The following is an 11,458-nucleotide window of genomic DNA, read 5'->3' as shown; positions in this document are numbered from 1 at the left end:
GGCATGAATGTAAATTCTAGCGTTTTGATATAGAAATTTATTGAATACAATTACCAAATCACACTAACAAGAGGTTGATACAATTGTTAAACATACAAATTAAGAGAGAGCATGGGGTTATGTTCTCTTAGGTAGTGTTAATGCATGGATAATCAAAAGTTTGTCAAAGTTTGGCTAAGGGTTTTGGGTAGGTTAGATTTAGGGTATTAGTGTAACCTTTAAATAAAACACTAAAATTCACTCATCGATTCTTTCAAACACCTCATAAGTGTTACAAGAATATCAATCTAATATTAAACCTAGCATCCATATTTCTAAAATGATACAATTAAATCTAGTTATGATACCCCGCACTTTCCTAAGCTAGAAAATAAACAGTTATTCATACATGTGAAACCCCCTATTCTATAATCCATATTTTGGAACATGAATTACCATGAGCATCCTAGTTATAAGATAGCTTATGATGTATTAAGTGTGTTTATATGAGTCACTTAAGGTTATGCAAGCTAAGAGTTATGAATCCATCAAGTTTTAGTGTTTGATTTCGCAAGGGTCATCTTTGAATGAGCATAACTTGATAAATATGTGGTATTTTTGAATATTTCAACCCAAAAAATTATATAGAATCAAATTATCTTTCCAACGATACCAATTTTATCAAAATCTAACACCCGAGCAATGAGTTATGGCTTTACAGAGTCGAGTGCATCGCCTTACTAATCGCACATGACTACTGGAATGGGTGTGTGATAAGGTGTGTGAGGCAAAATTCAAAGTGTGCCATAAGTTATGTGGAACACACTTCAAAGTATGCATAAGGTTTGCGTCACACACTTAGTGTTGCTTTGAGTTATTTTGAGTGTAATTAAGTCTTTTGGCACTCCTTCCACACCCCTAAACTTAAACTTATGAATTTGTTAAATTCTAAAAACATGGTAGTACTATTATTAGTCTAAGTTCATCATCCAAGAGCACTAAAGGAGAGAAATAACTACAGTTGCACAATCAACATTGAAGGTCCAATCATTTAACGAATCAGTTACCATAAAGGTATGTGGGGTTTTAAACAAGGACACCCTTTCGTTCTTGTGCCAAAAAATATTTTTCTTTTATAAAGTTATGGATTTCACATATTTTATTATGAATTTACATCCTATATTGATTCTTATGAGATTATGATATTTTCGATATTTTGATATGGAATTATATGAGGAAAGTGATATTATGTGCTTAAAGCTGTAATTTCAGATTTTCAAGAAATTTATATGTGTTTATGATGTAAATCTTGAATCTTTATAAGGCTTAATGTAATATTGAGACATGGGTTTTAAACTATATTTGAGATTGTTGTTTTTGAGAAAATATTTGTTATAAACTCCTTGAATTTGAATGATTTGAAAAGATAAAAAGGCTTTGACCCTTTGGTCGTACAAAGAGGTTGATTTTGAACCCGAGATGAGAAAAAAATTCGCTTTTATTGATTCATTATGAAAGGGGTAGCATGATGGCTCCCATTGTGAATTGTTGAACTGTTTTATCATGGATTTTCTTTTAAAAAGATCTAAGCTAAGTCCAGGAGTAGTCTTTAGCACCAAGAAGGAGGTATAGAGGGTTTGGTACTTCCCTAGAACTATGTGCCCCTGTAGGAGCCAGAATTGAGGCTGATTTTCATAGTGATCACTAGTGTTAGGATTGACAATTTAAGATTCTACTCCAATGGCAAGGAATAGGGTGACTCTCCTCAACGTGTGTAGAACGTTAGACTCAACGTAGCTCACGTGGTTTATGTCGGTTATGAGAGACTTCCAATGTGTGTGTGTGTACCATTCTATCAACGAGGAATATATTTTTTTGTGGAATTGTTATGAGAAAGTTATTATTTTTCCAAAAGATTGAAATACTATATTCTAAAGAGAATTGTTTTGAGATTTGATTCCTTTGATTGTTTGAAAACAAAGATGAAAGTGAATTGAGAACTTACTATGACGACTCACGTGTTTTATTTGATATATCTTTACTCTTTGAAGATTGTGATGTTTTTATTCGAGCTATGTGAGTCACTTATTATAGCATGCATGTTTTCTATGAATACTTATGATATTGGATTTCTTAAACTTACACACACCTCCATATACTCAATCCATATTCCATGGTACTGACCGATGTATGCATACGTGGGCTACATTTTCCCTATAATGTTGGTTCAGGTGCTCAGTTTTAGACTTGACGGCGTTTGCCGAGCACATCGATCTACATCCTTTGCTGTGGTGAGTCTTCATGATCCAAGGACATGCTATTTTAGACTCCCAGTTCAGTTTGATTTGAAACTTTAAGTCAGTTGGGGCTTATCTCAATGGAATTTTGGTACATTGAATCATAGAGGCTTGTCAGGCCGATTTTTTTAAACTTATGAGTAGGTGTTGTGAGACTTTTCATATTTTATTATTTCTCGCAATTATTGAAATTACTGTGAGACATGGTTGATGATGATATTATGCAGATATTTGGTTATAATGATCTTAAAATAAGTGTTGAATGGTAGAAAATGGTTCAAAGGGTTAGTTTGGGGATACTTGTAGCCTTAAGCACCATGTGATGCTTTGGGACCCATTTTTGGGGGGTTACAAACTTCGTATCAGAGCCTATGGTTTATGGAGTCCTAGGGAGTCTAACAAGCCATGTTAAATAGAGTCTTGATCATCGATGTGTAGCGCACCACATCTATGAGCAAGAAGCTATGAGACATTTTAGGAAAAAGGTTATTTCTTTCTTTCAGAAATCCATCGTTCTTACTATGTCGTCTCAGTTATTAATTTGTGATCTCTTATTTCAGAATATGCCTTCTCACCGAGATAGAAGGAATAACGTCGATCAGCAACCTCAGCCAGCTGACCCATTAAATGATAATGTGTCCCACGTCGAGTTCCTGGCAGCCTTTCAGGTGCTGGCCTAAGCTGTTACTACGAACGTTTAGGCCAATCTGGCCCCAGCTCCACAGCAGCAGAGAGGATATTTAGGTACTGTAAGGATTTGTGACTTTATGTGCATAAACCCGCTGGAGTTTTATGGGTCCAAGCAGATGAAGACCCACAATTATACTTGGAGAAGATGAGAAAGATCACATAGGTGATGAATGTCTCTGAGGAGCATAGTGTGGAGTTTGCATCGTATCAGTTGAAAGATCTTGCTTGTGACTGGGTAGTTACTTGGAGGAAAGGTAGAGGTGAGGGTATCGCTCCTATGACTTGGAAGGAGTTCTACGATGTATTCCTGGATAAGTTTTTCCCTTTGGAGATAAGAGAGGCGAAAGTTGAGGAGTTCATGAACTTATAGCAGGGCTCTATGACTGTTAAGGAGTACTGCTTGAAGTTTAATTAGTTGGACAAATACGCTCCTAACTTTGTAGCTGATAATCAAGCCAGTATGAGTAAATTTATGACATGGGTGTCAAACTACGTGGTTGAGGAGTGAAGATTTGCCTTGCTAAATAGTGAGATAAATCTTTCCAAGATGATGACTCATACCCAATAGATTAAAGATGACAAGATCAAAGAGAGGGACATAATGAGAAGGAATAAGAGAACAAGGTCTGAGCAACACAGACATAGCTAGATTAGATCACAATAAGGGAACCGCCCTCAGTTTCAAAACCGCTCATTAGCACCAGTACCATCATCAGCTTGTGCTCCCATGCCTAGGGGTAGGCAGGAGCATAGTGGTAAGCCGTATATATCCAGGACTCAACATAGTGTTAGCAGTAAGCCAAATTATCCTCTGTGTACCCAGTGTGGTAGGATCTATTCTGGTGAGTGTTGGGGAGTGAAGAAAGGTTGCTTTGGGTATGGTGACATGGGTCACAAGCTTAGGTATTTCCTACATGCCAGGCAAGGGCCACGTGATAATCGCCCTTAGACTTAGACTCAGATTGCTAGTGCTCCAGTTTAGGTGACTCACCTAATCCCAGCTCAGGGCGCCTCTTCTAGCACCACTAGCAGTCAGCGCCAGAACAGGTTTTATGCTTTTCCATCTTGCCAGGAGCAGGAGGACTCCCCTGATGTTGTTACTGGTATAATCCGTATATTTCAGTTTGATATTTATGCATTATTGGACCCTAGGTCAAGTTTTTCATATTTTACACCTCTAGTTGCTATGAATTTTAAAGTGGACCCCAAAAATATTCCTGAGCCTATCTTAGTTTTTGCCCCAGTGGGTGAGTAGAATGTTACCCTAAAAGTGTATATAAAGTGTCTTGGTACAGTCCTTCATAAAGTCATGTTTACTGATCTGATTGAGTTGGACATGGTGGACTTTGATTTTATTCTGAGTATGGATTGGCTTCATTCTTGTTATGCCTCTATAGATTGTCACACCCGAGTAGTCAAGTTTCAGTTTCTTGATAAATCTGTGTTTGAGTAGTCTGGGAGTTTTGTATCTCCCAATAGTCATTTTATCTCATATCTTAAAGCTAGAAAGCTTATTTCCAAGGGGTGCATTTATCATTTGGTTAGAGTCAAGGACACTAAGTCTAAGACTCCAACTCTCCATTTAATTAGCATAATTAATGAGTTTCTTCATGTGTTTCCAAAAGCTCTTTCAGGGATACCTTCCGACAGAGAGATAGAATTTGGGATTGATCTTCTTCCCGACACCCAGCCTATTTCTATTTCTCCTTACCGTATGGCACTTGCAGAACTGAAGGAGTTGAAGGAGAAACTCAAAGATCTATTAGATAAGGGTTTCATAAGGCCTAGTATTTCTCCTTGGGGTACTCCTATTTTATTTTTGAGGAAAAAAGATGGGTCTTTGAGTATGTACATTGACTATCGTCAGCTTAATAAAGTCACTATCAAAAACAAGTATCCCCTTTAGAAAATTGATGATTTGTTTGACCAATTGCAAGGTGCAACTTATTTTTCCAAGATAGACCTTAGATCCGGCCATCACCAACTCAAAGTAAGGGAGTTTGACATCCCAAAAATAGCCTTCCGCACTCGCTATGGTCATTTTGAGTTTCTTGTTATGTCCTTTGGGCTCACTAATGCCCCAGTAGCTTTCACGGACCTCATGAATCGAGTGTTTAGGAAATATCTTGACATATTGGTCATTGTATTCGTAGACGATATTCTTGTATACTCCAATAGTGAATCATACTATGCAAACCATCTCCAAATTGTCTTGCAAACTCTTAGAGATCATAAATTATTTTCCAAATTCAACAAGTGTGAAATTTTGTTAAGGCCAGTTACTTTTCTGGGTCATATTATTTCTTCCGAAGGTATTGGAGTTGATCCCCAAAACACATAAGTTTTTAGAAAATGGCCTAGACCTATCTCTCCATCTGATAACTGAAGTTTCCTAGTTCTAGTGGGCTATTATGGTCACTTTGTTGAGGGGTTTTCTTCTATAGTATCTCCCTTGACCCAATTGACCCAAAAAAAGTAAAGTTCTTATGGTCAGATTCTTGTGATAGGAGTTTTAGGAGTTGAAGAATCGACTCACCTCAGCTCCTGTTTTGACCTTACCTGATGGTGTTGATAATTTCTTGGTATATTGTGATACTTCTAGGGTGGGTTTGGGTTATGTATTGATGCAGGGGGCATGGTTATAGCCTATGCTTCTAGACAGTTGAAACCCCATGAGAAGAATTACCTAACCCATGACTTAGAGTTGGCTGCTGTAGTTTTTGCTTTGAAAATTTGGAGGCACTACCTATATAGTGTCCATGTAGATGTGTTTACGGATCATAAGAGTCTGCAGTATGTATTTACCCAGAGGGAGCTGAACCTTAGGCAGAGAAGGTGGTTAGAGCTGTTGAAGGACTATGACATGAGTGTGTTGTATCACCCGGGCAAGGCTAATATTGTGGAAAATGCCCTTACCAGGTTGTCTATGGGAAGTATGGCCTTTGTAGAGAATGATAAGAAGGAGTTAACTCGTGATATGCATCGTCTAGCTAGGCTGGGGGTTAGGCTATTTGGCTCTGCTGAAGATTGTATAGGGGTTCAAAGTAGTTCTGATTCTTCTCTGGTTTCAGAAGTAAAGGAGAAGCAAAACTTAGATGCTAGCTTGGTCAGACTGAAGGAGTCAAACAAGGACCAAAAGGTAACGGTTTTCTCCTATGGGGGAGATGGTTTGTTGAGATTGGATGGTAGATTATGTGTTCTGAATGTTGATGAATTGAGGCAGAGAAACATGGATGAAGTGCATGGTATGTGATATTCTATTCATCCTAGTGCCACCAAGATGTATCGTGACTTACAGGAAATCTACTGGTAGAGTGGCATGAAGAAAGATAAAGCAGTATTTGTAGCTGAGTGTAAGACGTGCCAACAGGTTAAGGTAGAACACCAAAGACCTAGCGGTAAGATGATGGCTCCCATTCTGAATTGTTGAACTGTTTTATGGTGGATTTTCTTTTGAAAAGATCTAATCTAAGTTCGGGAGTAGTATTTGGCATCGAGCTGGAGGTATAGCGGGTTTGGTACTTCCCTAGTTCTATGTGTCCCCATAGGATCCAAAATTGAGGCTGATTTTCATAGTGATCACTAGTGTTTGGATTTATAATTTAAGATCCTACTCCGATGGCAAGGAATAGGGTGACTCTCCTCAACGTGGGTAGAACGTTGGACTCCATGTAGCTCACATGGTTTATGTTGGTTATGTGAGTCTCCCAATGTGTGTATGCGTACCATTCTATCTAAGAGGAATATATTGTTTTGAAGAATTGGTTATGAGAAAGTTGTTGTTTTTCCGAAAGATTGAAATACTATATTCTAAAGAGAATTGTTATAAGATTTGATTTCTTCGATGGTTTGAAAACCGAGATGAAAGTGAATTTAGAACTTACTATGATGACTCACGTGCTTTATTTGATATATCTTACTCTTTTATGATTATGATGTCCTTATTCGAGCTACGTGAGTCACTTGTTATAGCATGCATGTTTTCTATGAATACTTATGACATTTGATTTCTGAAATTGCACACACACCCATATACTCGGTCCATATTCCTTGCTACTGACTCAAGTATTTGTACGTGGGCTACATTTTCCCTATAATGTACGTCTAGGTGCTCAGTTCCAAACTTGACAGCGATTCCCAAGTACATCGATCTACATCCTTTGCTGTGGTGAGTCCTCATGATCCGAAGACGTGCTACTTTAGACTCCCAGTTCAGTTTGATTTGATACTTTATCTTTTGAGTTCGAGTCAGTTTTGGCCTGTGTCCATGGATCTTGGGTACATTGAATAGTAGAGGCTTGTCAGGCCAGTTTTGTTAGACTAGTGAGTTTGAGTTGTTAGACTTTTCGTATTTGTTTATTTCTCGCATTTATCCGTATTACTGTGAGACATGTTTGATGATTATATTACGCAGATGTTTGGTTATATTGTTCTTGAAATAAGTGTTGAATGGTAGAAAATGCTTCAAAGGGTTAGCTTGGGGATACTTGTAGCCTTAAGCACCGTGTGACGCTTCGGGACCCATTTTCGCAGTGTTACACTAGCTAATTCACATAACATCCCCATTTCAAAGATAAAGCTAAGGTAAAAGCTAAATCAAATTGTTGTTCAAAATTACACTTCACCCACATCCCTCTTTGAAGGATGATGTAGGATCAAAAACAATAGGTTTTTTCAACCATAATTTTCATTTCAAGCATAGAGAAAGAGCAAAACCCAAAGCAATTAAAATAATATTTGGAATAACAATAAACACCCATGAATTATACAACACCTAATCAAACATAACCCCAAGATATGAATTTAACAATTCCTGAATTTAAGGAAAGAGAATATACCCAAATTGTCATTCACTTCATCCATTGAAGAATAAAACAAGAATAAATCCAATCTTCAAATTTAATTTAAAACTAAAATCACTCTTTTAATTAAAACAACATATAGTTTATTGGCTCCCTAAAATTCAAAATTAGATGATAGAAACCTGCCCCATTGTGAAATGGTTTTGCTATTTTATTATTACAGTATCCAGCTCTGTGAAATTTCATTTCTACCCCTTTTAACTTTCCCGCTCTACCCGATTGCCATCTTTTGACTGTGTTAAGGATTTATACAATATAGGTAATACTTTAGCGATCACCCTTTGGTTGACTTGTCGGCTGGTTATGATAGAAACCATCAGGTTGTGATCGTGGTACATGATGGTCAACTCGTGCGCCTGAATTTTAGCTTAGGTTCCTTTTTCTCGTATTTTATCTAATCCAGTTTTGTATCAACTTATTTTCATAAAGTTTCCTGCAAGGTCACCAAAACTACAAATTAGTATATTTCGATAGATAATTAGCCTTATATACCCAATTATTCCATCTACTCCCCCAACTTTATAATGTATTTGTTCTCAATTAGGAGGTAAAGAGTGGAAAATTTCCTGCTAATCTACACCCCTAACTTAATACTTTGCTTTTTATCTAGCAACATTACTCCAAACTCAATGACTCTACTAAATTATAAGTCCACTCTTACAACCAAATGATCATAATTATTCTGAACTCGATTAGTGACACCAATTATCCCTCAAGAAAGGGAAAAGATATTCATGCAACTCCCCTGAAAACCAATCATACTTTCAAGGATGCAAAAGACTTTTAAGAACTATGAAGGAAAAACTACTAACTCTCTAAAGTTTAGTCTCTATCAAAAGCGACTCACTATATACCTTTGCCTCATTTCCTGAAGATAAGAACTTCACCCACCTCGATTATCTTATATGCATTCTCATGAAAAAATTTCCAACACAGCATATTTTATATCATTAAACAAGGGACTAAAGTACAAAAACTCACTCTAAAAAGAATATCTCAATGCACACAATATTATGCCACATGCTTGCCCTTATTTTCAATCACCACTAACTTAAAGATACTTGGTTAGAGATCTAGAAGGACTTTTTCTAGCTATTAATGGAGACTTAGGGAAGGGTAGAGTAAAATTTTGAAACGATAGTGAATAGACCCTCCTTTAACAGAAGATAAGACACTATCAAACCAAACTTTGGGCCACGGCCCACTTCATTTATTCATAATTCACTAATGTTCCTAGTTTACCACATTGACTCACCGTTTAATCGAAAGTATTTTTTTCATTTCTTTTCTTTGGATACTCATGCTTTTCTTTCCCTTGTTGGTCCCTTTCTTTTTATCATTCATTTTTCTTCATTACTTAGCTTTTAGGCATTCAATTACGATACCATTTCCCAAGATCACCCCTTCCAAGATTCACCACCCCCAACATAGGCCTTTTACACTCAAGTTATATTTTCAAGTTCAATAAGTGTAGGGTTTAAAAGAGAAACTAAATTTCAAATGTTATAAGGCTTGAAATGCTGTTTCCAAAGTAAGGTTAAAAGTCTTAAATGGGTAACTAAGGATACCATTCATGCATGGGTAGGCTTTTTCGGCTAAAGTGGTTTCCGAAGATCACAAAGAAGTCCCAAAATCATTCCACCAACCAGGTTTAATCATGAGTAACTTTGAAAGACCAATAGGGAAAGTTCTAGATGATATACGTTATCATTAGAGTAAATCAACTAATTTTCCTGCATATGGAGCATAAAATTTTCAATGAGGATCAATTGCCTTTTCTACTAAAGACAAAAGGAGATAGATACAACATACTACCTACTAGATAATTTGGAGTCACCAAAAAAGGGTAAAGCATTGTTACATAATTATCAACGTCCATTCCCTTGGTTTACACCAAAAAAATATGAATGAAGGGGGATGCTTGCTTCTCATTTCAGCAGGAAATATAGTTATCATTTTCACCACATCAATCCATCCTCTAACATTTAGGCTATCGCAAAGGGAAAACCATATGACTATTAAGACTTTATCATAGGAAAAATGGCAATCGCAATCTATAATGCCATGGGTACTCAGACTTCTCCTACATCTATAGCTTAAAACCCCAACTTTACGATTTTCTCTTTAGAATGTTGTCCCTCAATCTATCATTTGGAAAAGTTCATCCAACATCATTATTAAAAGAAATCAGAACCTAAAAATGAAACAGTTAATTAACAAAGTCTCCATGCTCAGTGTGAGCTAACTTCAAATATTGCAAACAAAAATTGAATATTGCAAACCAATGCACACACATACAACATACACCCCAAACATAAAAACTTATATTGTCCTCACCATATGACTCAAAATCATAAGAAGGGTCAAAGTTCTCCCAGAAACCGCATCGAGAACTAATGTAAGGGCTGAACTCGTTGTCATGATCATGACATAATCAGTGTGATCGCAACACAGTGATCAAGGTCAATGGATTGTGGTTGCTGTACCTGAGGTATTCTGCTTCCTTATTTTCCCCTATTCTTTTGTATGCTGCCATACTTCTAAATTTTATTTCCTCTATTTTTGTCTTCCAATCTGCCCAAAACACTTGCAAAGATTAAAAATTATGTGAACTAATAAAAATTACATGGTGTAAACATGAAAACTATGGTTTGTGTCCCACCAAGAGCCTGACTTAACATCATAGCACAATGCTATTTTATCAACAGTAAGGGTCCTTGAAGCACAGCAACTCAATCTTTGCCGCCCCGGGTCTACCTATGTAGTAGTGCTTCAACCTTTACTCATTTATGATGAATCTCATTTTTTCATGGTCTTATAACTCGATAGAACAACTAGGATAGAAATTCATAATCACAAAAGTAATCTACTACTTAGATCGAACCTTACTAGCAAAATATTTTAAGCGAGAGATGTAGAGAAGCACATCATCACCAACATTAAACTCCCGCTTTAGGATCTTGGCATCATACCACTTCTTCATCTTTTCCTTATATAAAGCAGAACTTTCATAAGCCTTGAGTCAAAACTTCTCCAACTCATCAGGCATTATGATCGAGATCAATGGGTAAGTTACACTCCTTTCCAAATACCTATTGGTAGGGGGAGATACTAATTGGGGTTTTGTAGAACGTCCTATATGCTCTAAGCACATTATCAAGTTGTCATTCTCAATTTGTTACCCAACATTCATGATTTTCTCAAGGATAAATTTTATTCTGTTATTAGACACTTTGACTTGGCACTTGTTTAGGGTGATATAGGGTAGCAACCTTATGTTTCTCCCCGTACTTATCAATAAGGGAACCGAAAGCCCAATTACAAAAAATATGTGCCTCCATCGCTAAAAATGTCTCACAGTGTTTCAAACCTTGTAAAAATGTTTTTCTTTGAGAAGAAAGTAATATTTTTTCTCTCATTATACAGAAAAGCAATAGCCTCTACCCATTTGGAGACATAGTCAACCACCACTAAGATGTATCTGTTACCAAAAGAGATCACAAATGTTCCCATGATATCAATGCCCCATATGTCAAATAGTTTAACTTCAAGATTGGGTTTAAGGGGCATCTCATTCCATTTCAAAATACCCCTGGAAATAGGTATTAATGACATTCTTTGACCATGTCA

The sequence above is a fragment of the Capsicum annuum genome, chromosome 11 (genome assembly GCF_002878395.1).
Source record: "Capsicum annuum cultivar UCD-10X-F1 chromosome 11, UCD10Xv1.1, whole genome shotgun sequence".
Classification (NCBI taxonomy): Eukaryota; Viridiplantae; Streptophyta; class Magnoliopsida; order Solanales; family Solanaceae; genus Capsicum; species Capsicum annuum.
The sequence above is the reverse complement of the archived record's forward strand: the minus strand, read 5'-3'. Positions refer to the sequence as shown.